Source organism: Penaeus monodon, unplaced genomic scaffold (genome assembly GCF_015228065.2).
Source record: "Penaeus monodon isolate SGIC_2016 unplaced genomic scaffold, NSTDA_Pmon_1 PmonScaffold_3636, whole genome shotgun sequence".
Lineage (NCBI taxonomy): Eukaryota > Metazoa > Arthropoda > Malacostraca > Decapoda > Penaeidae > Penaeus > Penaeus monodon.
Genome location: NW_023658380.1, coordinates 15,001 through 24,229, shown reverse-complemented (window position 1 = coordinate 24,229; position 9,229 = coordinate 15,001). Strand labels below are relative to the sequence as shown.

The window sequence follows — 9,229 nt, the reverse complement described above, 5'->3', positions numbered from 1 at the left end:
TCTCATTATTATTACTTGGCAGTCTTTGCTTGTCTGCCTTGACACTTTAAATAGTATTCCAAATTTTCTTACAAAACAAATTATATTTACTATATAAAGGTTGTGCGTTCAGGGGCGGGGGGACGTTTTTTTACTCTCTTTTACACTTTCTTTTTATCATTATTTTTCAAATCATGAACCAAATGGCTGTAAAATTTTCCTCATTACCACATTTTCAAACAAAAATATTACGTTCATGTCAGTAAAAAACAGACTTAGTAAACATCTTTTCCCAAGTGCTACTCACTACACAGCTTTCCAAACTTTTACAAAAAAATAAGAACCTCCAAGGACCCATTTGGTTAAATTATTTTTTTTTCTGCTATGTTAAAAGGGTCCTCTTCTTTTTTCATCTCATAGCTTTGTTGTCGCATGAGATCCCACCCTGACTTTTTTAGTAGTGGGAATCGACAGGGCTGCGGCGTCCTCCATAAGATGAATAGACAGAGAAGAGATAAAGCTATGTCAACAACATTCTACCAGAAACATTTTTCCTGAAAGTGAAAATTTTCAAACCATGAGAATTAATAATCAACCATTACCACACACTTTCAATTAACATTCACTTTCCCTTTTTTTCTGCTAAGCAATTTTCCCTTTTTGCATAAACAACGGTCGTACATTTCTGAGACTTATTATTACAAATGCTATTCCATACCTACAAGCCTTCCTTTTATGTTATATCACTTTTTTTACACGCTTTTCAAGTCAGTTTTTCAGTCACATTATACTTGCCATATTGGTTATCAATTCAAGTAGATATCAGAACTTGGGTAACGTCATTCTACCTGGAATTTCCTTGCGAGAGTAAGCCCGGTCTGGACTATAGTGTGTGAGTCACGAGAGCGCGAGGTGCGGTAAACCCTCCTGGATGGGGGAGGGGGGGAGGAGGAAGGGTAGTGGGTGAGGAGCTGCCATACCCACCACCAATTGGCGACCGCGACCTGTAACCACGCTAGTATGTAACCGCAATATGGTTTCTCCGGTTTTTTCAGCGGACATTCTCAGCTCTCCACTTTACTATTGTCGTATCACAAACAAAATAAACAAGAATAAAACGTTTATCAGGCAACCCAAGAAGCTAACACAAGTGGGAAAGGGACTTCTATTGAGATGACTTTAAAGATGGATGCATAGTGAAGATGGCACGTCAATAAATCGTGGCAATTATGACTCCCCCGCCCACTTGTCGCAGAAGCGGTTTCACCAGGGGTTTGGCTAACTTGTATAAACCAAGGCAGTACTTGTTTTTCTAGTTCTCCCACCTCATAATACTCTGTCAACTGACACCTTTTTAAGGGACTGGGTACAGCAGGTTTAAAGATGCACATTTGTTATAGCCCTTCCCACACACCGTGCATATCATTTATTCAAGGGTATTCAATTGCTTCTTTCAAGGATATTTTGTATTGTAGGGTTTGCATTTCTAATTTCACGATACTTTCCCTTTAGCATTTCAAGGTAAAATACACGCAATTGGTACTACAATCTTAATTATTTCCTTCTTTGGTAATAGCCCTTAAAAAACCAACATATTTGCAAAAATAAATTTTAATTTCCACATCAATCTTATCGCTTTCTTTATCTTAGGGCACGACCTTGCAATTTTTCGGTTCCACCTTTGTCATCAAGGATTTTATCTTCTTTGTTCTTCTTTTTCCTCCCAAGTAGGTTCAACTATATCTAGCACTAAAAACAAGCATTTCTCCATCCATTTTGAGTGATTTACCATGTAAAATTACTACTTTCCGGAAGTTTTAAAATTTGACATATCTTTCTTTTCCGTCACTGGGTGCTGTGGTTCCACAATTTTAAAGGTACCTATAATTTCCTTCTTTAGTCCCTATTTTTTGTGTTTTCCATCTAGCTTTACTTTACAATTTGATTCTTCATGTTAACTTAACGATTCCGAGATACTAATTTCAGCTTTTCGTGTTATCGTAGGATTTACATTCCTTATTACTGTCTTTTCTTGCCTCTCTATATGTAGGATTCCAAAAGTTCTAAGCAGAAATTTTTCCATGCTGCAGACATTACTTTCCACATAGGTAATAATCTTTTCCGCTAAGTTTTGGGATGAATTTCCTTTCTTATCAAAACTGGCGCCATGACGATTCAGTGTCATTGCAAAACTGCATGATTCTCGTAACTGATTCATACGCAATTCACGATAGGAAATGAATAAAAACCGGTTTCTTTTAAAAATTCTGTGTATAATCTAAAATAATAATGACAGACACTATAAATATAAAACTATACTTACAATTTCCTAATATCTAAACAGTGGAATAGCTTAAAATTTTGCTAATTTTCCCAAATAATCTTATCATAAACTGCCAAAAAACCCAAACACCATTCTCATATCGTCTGCCTCTCAAATTTATTTGGTTACTATTTTGAAACACAATTTTAAAGGGATGCCACCTTAGAAATGTATACTCCTTTATGCTCATCTGTAAATTGGAATTGAATTGAAGCATATGATTCCTACATTCATAAAGGGAAATTTTCTAGTATAAAAATTCTTCATTTTCAACACTTCAAAGAAAAAACTCTTCTAGGCACCAGTTACTGATTTCCAATTCCTTACTTCCTTTCCTTGTCAATTTGTTGGGGTTTGCACTTAAAAGATGCAAAACAAATAAGGCACAAGAAACAAACATCAAATAAGAAAACTTCCAAACCCAATTATTTATTCATATCGTTTTGCAGAACTGGACCCCTTTTCTCGTCACTCCGAACTTTGAAACCCTTTCCCACATCTGCATCTTTTTTCTGAAAGGTAATTTCAACGTAACCTGCTTTCTTTCGGGTTTCTCTATGATCTTTTCCCTGTAACTGAGGAGCGTGAAACATAGAACTGAGAATACGATGATGAATCTGAAAAAGAAATTTTCATCAAATACATTTTGCAGGAATTTTTTCTTTTACTACATTACTTATTGGAAACAGATCCAGGAAAATGGGCTAAAATCAGTTTCTGTTGCAATGAAATTGCTCTGCTTTCTAACTTCAGCAGTAAGAATTATATAAATAAACCTACTTTATGAGCTACCCACCAAACCCAACCATCACTCAGATCTGGGTTTTTTCAGTGGTTTCAATTAATTATTACTGGTTTTTCAGTACTGGCCAAGAATGCTTAAGTGACAGATCCTGCAGCAGCGAGTGCAGATGGAACAGCCGTGGCTCATTTCAATAAAATGTGACTTTCTTTAGTGGCCAAAATTATCAAGTGACAGCGCTGGAGTGGCGAAGCAGGGTTAAACCTGGGGCGTGGTAGCCCGGAGAGGGAGAACGATATCGATCAGGGAATGGGACGGTGAACGGCTGCGCTGGTACTCCCCCTGCGGGACCCGCTGTAGTTCACAACTGTCATACTTGTCATCTGAATAGGGGACTTGTACTTTTCACCAGAGGGGGAGCGAGAGTAGCCCTTCTCAGCTGGCTTGTCATATGATTTTCATACTTGTCAGAGTAGCTGTCGTAGTTGCTGGAGCCGCCGTAACCGCCACGGGAGAATCCCCTGGAGTAGCCACCCCCTCGCGAGTAGCCACTTCCCCGCGAATATCCACCACCACGTGAATAGCCACCGCCACCTCTGGGTAGCTTCCCCTCGTGAATACCCACCCCGTCCACCATAACAACCCCCCCTTTAGATCCCCTGAATCCCCCCGTGAAAACCCTCCCCTGTAGCCCACCACCCTAGGAACATAGCCTGATGTGCGTAGTGCCGAGTGGATCTCCACGGTCCTCTGTCATAACCCCTCGAGCAAAGCCCGGCTGGGCCACGGGCACTCCCTCTTGTGACACGGGCAGATCCCGAGACCCCCAAAAATCTGCTCCATCCTTTTGGGTTTTTGCGAATTCTGCGTCAGAGATCGAAGATTTAGAAGCCTGAGCCTGGGGACGTAGATCAGATCACTTGTATCTTGCCATAGGGGAAAAAATGTTTACCCCTGATTTTTGCGAAGTTTTTGGGAGGCTCCCCAAAGAACACTTGTGTTAAAGTTTTATGAAAATAATAAAATGGAAAATTAAATAAATTTCAAATATTGAAATTAAACAAATTTGGGGGGAGGGGGTGAAAAAAAAAGTGTATGTATATTCAATACATTACGTAATATGTATGTACATTTGATGAAAAATGTGTGCATAAAAAGGACATTACAAAATTTTTGAAAAAAATTTATCAACAACAAAAAATGGTCATGTTTTCAGGTTATCAAGATGAAAATTATTTCTGGGCCCTTTCTTTTAACTTTTCTTTTAAAACATTTGGAACTAAAAGGGCTATTACAGATGGATTGCAGGAAGGGAAATCCCAAAACCAGGGGGTGGGACAGTACAAATAATTCTTTCTCTGAAGAATGCACGAATCTTAAAATCACGGTTTTAAAGTAATTTTTTTTGGGAAAAATGCAACTCTATCAAAAGTGATTTTAGGTGTTTTACAAGACCTCACCTTATATTATTATCTATTTTAAATAACAATAAAAAACAAAATTTTCTGAAATTAAAGAGTGACACTGAAAAACACTGGACTGTAAGCTATGTCCTGCCTGAGCCCCCTTTTCTATGCTAAAAAACAAAAAAAAAAAATTACAGTACACATAGATAAATTTTTGTTTCCAATATCAGTGTTGATACTCTAAAATGGAGAAAAAAACAAAAAAAAATTTGTCCAGTATGAATAGTAACCTGAGTATTTAAATGAAGTCACAATGTTTTAAAATATCTGCAACTAGCATTACCCACCACAAATGAATAACAAAAGTTAAAGATTTTGCAAAAAATTTAGATATAGGATGTAGGAGATTTTTTTAACCAATTCTGATCGCCCCTGCATTATATATATATATAATTATAAAAATTTTAATATATATTATAATATAATATATAAATATAATGCGGTTTTTAGTATTACATTTATTATGGTCGGCACTTTTTTAGCCCGGATGCCCTTCTGCCGAAAACCCTACCCATTCATCATAATTTAAAACAGTATGATGTGATGGGACGAAAATGGGATGAGGGGGTTTGCTAGCTGTCAGTCATTTGAGGGGTTTAAATTTTAAAACCCAATTTTTATAAAAATAAGTGGTGTGTGTGTGTGTGTGGTGTGTGGGTGTGTGTGTGTGTGTGTGTGTGTGTGTGTGGGGTGTGGTAGGGGGTGTGTGTGCTGTGGGGGGTGGTTGGATATGGGTGGGGTGGAAATTTGGGGTGCGGGTGAGGTGCATGTTGTGTGTAGGGGATGTGTGTGTGTGTGTGGTGTGTGTGTGTGGTGTTGGTGTGTGTGTGGTGTGTGGCATTGGTGTGGGGTGTGGGGGGGTGTGGCATGTGGGGTTTTGTGTGTGTGGGGTGGGGTGTGCATTGGGGTGTGTGTGGCATGTGGGGGTGTGTGTGTGTTTCATGTGGTGTGTGTGTGTGTTGCAGTGGTGTGTGTGTGTGTGTGGGTGTGTGGGGGTGTGCTTTTGTGTGTGTGGTTTTTGGGGGTAGTGTGTGTGGTGTGTTTTTTGGGGTTTTTGGTGTTTTTTGTTGGTTGTGGGTGTTGTGTTTGGTGTGGGATGTGTGGTTGGGTGGGTTGTGTGTGTTGTGGTGTAGTGTGTGTGTTTGTGTGTGTGTGGTGTGTATGTGTGTGTGTTGTGTTGTGTATGTGTTGTGTATGTGTGTTTTTGGGGGTTTGTGTGTATGTTTTTGTGTGTTTTTGTGTGTTTTGTGTGTGTGTTGGGGTGTGTGTGTATGTTGTTGTATGTGTGTGGTGGGGGTGGGATGTGGTGTGTGTGTGGGAGTTGTGGGTGTGATGGGGTGTGTGGATGTGTGGTGTTTGTTGTTGTGTGTTGTGTGGGGGGGGGGTATGTGTGTGTGTATGTGTGGGGTTGTGTTTTGTGGGTATTGTGGTGTATTTTGTGTTGTTGTGGGTTTTTGGGTTTTTTGTGTTTGTGTGTGTGTTGTGGGTTATGGGGTTGTGTGGGTGTGGATGTGTGGGGTGTTGTGGATGGGTTGGTTGTGTGTGATGTGGGGGGTGTGTTGATGTTGTTTGTGAAAGTGGTGTGTGTGGTGTGTGTGGTGGTTTTGTGGGTGTTTGGGGGGTGTGTGTGGTGTGTGTGTGGGGTGGGGTTTTTGTGAAGTGGGGGTGATGTGGTTGTGTTTGGGGTGTGATGTGTTGTTGTGTGTGGATGGGTGTGTGTTTTGTGTGTGGTGTGGTGTGTGTGTTTGTGTGTGGGGTGTTGATGGGGAATGGGGTGTGTATGTGTGTGTTAAGGTGTGTGTTTTGTTTGTGTTTGGGGGTGGGGGTTTGTGGTTTTGTGGGGGTGTTTGTGTGTGTTTTGTGTTTGTGTGTGTATGTGTTTGTGTGGTTGTGTTTGTGTGGGGATTGTGGGTGTTGGGGTATGTGTGTGGTGTATGTGTGTGTTTGGGGGTGTGTGTGTGTGTTGGATGTGGGGGTGTGGGTTGGGGTGTTTTTTGGGGTTGGATTTGTGGGTTTTGTGTGTGTATTGTTGTGTGTAAATTTTTTTGGGGTGTTTTTGGGTAATGTGTGTGTTGTGTGGAAAGTGTGTGTGTTTTGGGGTGTGTGTGTTGTTGTGTGTGTTGGGGTGTGGGTTGTGTGTGTGTGTTGGGGGGTGTGTAAAAGTGTGGGGTGTTGGGGTGTGTTGTATTTGTGTGGTTTATTTTGTTTGTATTTGGGGGTGTGGTTGTGGGGTGGAATTGGTGTGTGTTTAATGTGGTGTGTGTGTGTTTTTGTTTTGGGGGGAATGGGGTGTTTTGTGTGTGTGTGTTGTGGTGTGTTTGTGTGTGTGTGTGTTTTTGGTGTGGGGGTGTGTGGGGTTTGTGTGTGTGGTTTTGTGGTGTGTGTGTGGGTGTTTTGGGTTTTGTTAAGTGGGGTTGGGGGGGTGTGTGTGTGGGGAATTGGGAAAAGTGTTGTAAGTGGTGTTGGTGTGTTGGGTGTTTGTTTTGGGGTGTGTTTTGTGGTGTGTGTGGGGTGTGGTGTGGTTTTTGGGGTTTTGGGGGGTGTGTGTGTGTGGGGGTTGTGTGTGTTGTTTTGGGTTTTAATGTGGGGGGTGTTTGTGTTGTGTGTGTTGGGTTGTGGGTGTGTGTGGGGGTGTAATGTGGGTGTGGTGTGGTGGTGTGTGGGGTAGGGGGGTGGTGGAATGTGGTGTGTGTGTTGTGGTGTTGTAATTTTTGGGTGTGTGTTGTGGTGTGTGTTGTGGGGTGTTGTGTTGTGTTGTGTGTGTGGTGTGTGGTGTGTGGGTGTGTGTGGTGGGGGTGTGTGTGGTGTAATGGGGGTGTGGTGGTGTGTGGTGTGTGTTAAAAGTGGTGTGTGGTGGTAGTGGGTGGGGTGTAATGGGGTGTTGTGTTTGTTTGTGGGGGTGTGGTCTGTGTGTGTTGTGTGTGTGGGTGTGTGTGTTGTTTGGTTTTGTGTGTGTTTCTGTGGTGTTTTGTGTGGGGGTTTTGTGTGGGTGTGGTGTTGTGGGGGGTTGGGGTGTGGTGTGGTGTGTGTGGTGTGTGTGGTTTTTGGTGGTTTGGTTGGTTTGTTGTGGGTGTTGTGTTTTGTGGGGTGTGTGTGTGTGGGCTGTGTGTGGGGTTGTGGGTTGTGTGTGTGTTGTGTGTTTGTTGTATTTTTGGGTTTTGGGGTGTGTGTGTGGGGTTTTTGTGTGTGTGTTGGGGGTTTTGTGTGTGGTTTGGTGTTTGGGTGGGGTTTTGTGTGTGGGTGTGTGTGTGTGTGTGGTTGGTGGGTGTGTGTGGGGGGTTGTGTTTTGTGGTGTGTGGGTTTGTGGGGTTGGGGGGGTGTGGGGGTGGGTTTTGTTTTTGGGTGTTGTTGGGTTGTGTGTGGGGTTGGGGGTTGTTGTGTTTTTGTGGGTTGTTGTGTGGGGGTTGTGTGTGTTGGGTGTGTGTGTGTGTGGGTTGTGTGTGTTTGGGGGGTGTGTGGTGTGTTTGGGTTTGTGTTTTTTTTTTTGTTTGGGGGGTGTGTGTGTGGGGTTGGTTTTTGTTGGTGTGGGGGTGTGTGTTTGTGGTGGTGGGGGGTTTTGTGTGGTTTTGGGGGGGGGATGTGTGGTGGGTTGTGTGGGGGATTGTGGGGGGTGTGTGGGTATGGGGTGTGTTGGGGTGTGTGTGGGGTTTTGTGTGTGGGTTTTTTTATTTTGGGGTTTTGGGTTGTGTGGGTGGGTTGGGTGTGGGGGGTTGGGGGGTGTGGTGGTGGGTGTGTGGTGGTGTGGGGGGGTTTGGGGGGTGTGTGTGTTGGTTGTTTGTGTGTGGGGTTTTGGTGTTGGTTTGGATTGTGTGTGTTTTGTGTTGGGTATGTGTGTTTTGTGTGTGTGGGTTTTGTGTTTTTGTTGGGGGGTTTTTGTGGTGTGGGGTTGTGTGGTGTGGGGGTTTGTTTGTGGGTTGGTTTTGTGTTTGGGTTTTTTTGTTGGGTGTGGGGTGTGGGTTTGTGTTTGGGTTGTGTTTGTTTTTTTTTTGTTTTTTTGTTTTTGGGGGGTTGTTGTTGTTTTTGTTTTTTTTTTTTTTTTGGGGTTTTTGTTGGGGGGGTTGTTTTTTTTTGGGGTTTGTTGTATTGTTTGGGGTTTTGTTGGGGTTGTGGGGTTTTGGTGTTTGGGGGTGGGTTTTGTGTTTTTGTGGGGATTTTGTGTGTGGTTTTTGTGTGGTTTAGTGTGGGGGGTTTTTGGGGGTGTGTTTTTGGTTTTTTTGGGTTTTGGGGGGGGTTTGGGATTTTTTTATTTTTTTTTTTTTTTTTTTTTGTGTGTGTGTGTGGGTTGTGTGGGTGTGGGGGGGTGTGTGGGGGTGGGTGTGGGTGTGTGTGTGGTTTTTTTTGTTTTTGTTTTTGGTTTTTTGTTTTCTTGTTTTGTTGGTTTTGGGGTTTTTTTTTTGTTTTGGGTTTTTGTTTGAAAAAAGTTTTTTAATTTTTTTTGTTGTTTGGGGGGGGGGGTTTGGGGGGGGGAAGAGGGGGGGGGGGGGGGGGGGGGGGTTTTGGTTTTTTTGGGTTTTTTAAATTTTTTTTTGGGGGGGGGCGTTTTGGGGGGTTTTTTTCGGGGTTTTCCTTTTTCCCCTTTATTTGGGGGATTTTTGTTTATGTTGGTTTAAATTTTTAAAATTTTTACTTTTGGGGGAGGGGGGGGGTTTTTTGATGGGGTTTTTGGGTTTTTTGTTTGTAATTTTTTGTATTTATTTTTTTTGGGGGGGGGGGGGGGGG

The 9,229-nt window shown here is 42.4% G+C and overlaps 1 pseudogene; it reads right to left on the bottom strand.

Annotated features, from left to right (window-relative positions):
* Positions 1-415: 415 nt before the first annotated feature.
* Positions 416-9,229, bottom strand: part of LOC119570706 — a 10,257-nt pseudogene continuing 1,443 nt past the window's right edge.